This window comes from Bos mutus, chromosome 22 (genome assembly GCF_027580195.1).
Source record: "Bos mutus isolate GX-2022 chromosome 22, NWIPB_WYAK_1.1, whole genome shotgun sequence".
Lineage (NCBI taxonomy): Eukaryota > Metazoa > Chordata > Mammalia > Artiodactyla > Bovidae > Bos > Bos mutus.
The window spans coordinates 69,094,759-69,096,252 of record NC_091638.1 but is presented as its reverse complement, the minus strand read 5'-3'; the positions used below and the strand labels follow the sequence as shown (position 1 = coordinate 69,096,252).

Here is a 1,494-nt window from a genome sequence, read left to right as displayed (position 1 = left end):
GGGATGGGAGCCAGGACCCCACAGATGCTGAAGTCAGGGTAAAGCTGAGTGAGCCTGGTGGGCATGTGGGACCCCATGGGTGTGGATCAAGGGTCATTGGGGGTGTGAGGACACCCAACTGTACCCCATCCTATGGGTCTGAAGGAAGAGGGAGAGGCTCAGGAGAAGGGCTTAGGGAGGGGAGGGGAAGACACTCCTAACTCTTGTTTTTACAGACTGTGTGACTTGAGTAAGCTACCTAACACCCCCAGGCTTCCCCATTTGTCAAAAAGGAGTCATGTGACTGTTAGGATGAACCAGAGCAGTGATCCCCAACCTTTTTGGCAGGAAAGGGGACCAATTTCCTGGAAGACAGTTTTTCCACGGACCAGGGTTAGGGTAGGGGAAGGTTTTGGTTTTGCCTGCTGCTCACCTCCTGCTGTGTGGCCCTGTCCTAACCAGGCCATGGACCGGTACTGGTCCCTGGCCCAGAGGTTGGGGATCCCTGAACTAGAGAATGTATGCAAGTGGGGTCGTTTGATCATCAGCATTTACTGAGATTGAGGTCTTCCAGTGAGCAGGGACCACACTGAAAACTCTGCATGGGTGATCTCCTTGTCTCCCCACAGCTCGCTGATGAAGAAAGCACCATTTCCCCTCAAGAGATAAGAAAAGTGAACCTCAGTGAAGATCAACAGCTTTCTCAAGGTCACTGACCTAGCTGTGCCTTCCATCCCAGTGGTCCAATTCCAGACTCCCCTCAACCACAGGAGTTCTGCAGTGAGGATGGGCTTTAATTTTACCCCAAGGCTGGGTGTTTGGATTGTTTAAAACTTTGTTTCTCTCATAATTATGCAGAGACAAGTTTGTACATAAACCTGTGCATTAAAAAAAATAGCTTTATTGATGGAATTCCCCAATGGTCCAGTGGTTAGGACTTGGTGCTTTCAGTATTGGGGCCTGAATTCAATCCCCGGTCAGGGAACTATTAATAAGATCCTGCAAGCTATGAGGTTTGGCAAAAAGAAGAAAAAACTTCATTGAGATATAATTTTTAATTGAGATACAATTCATATACCATATTATTCAGCCATCTGAGAGCACAATTCAGTGATTTTTTTTTTTTTTTTTTGACACTGGCTCATGGCTTGTGGAATCTTAGTTCCTTGACCAGGGATTGAACCCAGGCCCTGGCAGTGAAAGTGCCAAGTCCTAACCACTGGACTGCCAAGGAATTCCCTAGTGATTTTTAGAATAGTCAGAGTTGTGCATCTATCACTGCAACCTAGTTCTAGGACACTTTTTTCGTCTTCAAAATGAACTTGGTACCCATTGGCAGTCATTCTGTCTTTCCCCTCCATCTTCCAGCCCTAGGCAGCCATCCATCTAACCTTGTTTTGTATATTTGCCTACATACTTTGATATATACTTTGAAATATACTTTCAAATAGCCGTTCACAAATGTACTGGCATACAGTCACAGAAGCAGGGTATGAAAATGTCCCACTATATGCT

General features: G+C 46.1%; 1 non-coding gene across 1 annotated transcript; it reads right to left on the bottom strand.

The window, feature by feature from the left end:
* Positions 1-1,141: 1,141 nt before the first annotated feature.
* On the bottom strand, positions 1,142-1,213 carry TRNAE-UUC (transfer RNA glutamic acid (anticodon UUC)). The gene has a single exon. It is a non-coding gene; the product is annotated as a tRNA-Glu (tRNA).
* Positions 1,214-1,494: the final 281 nt, after the last annotated feature.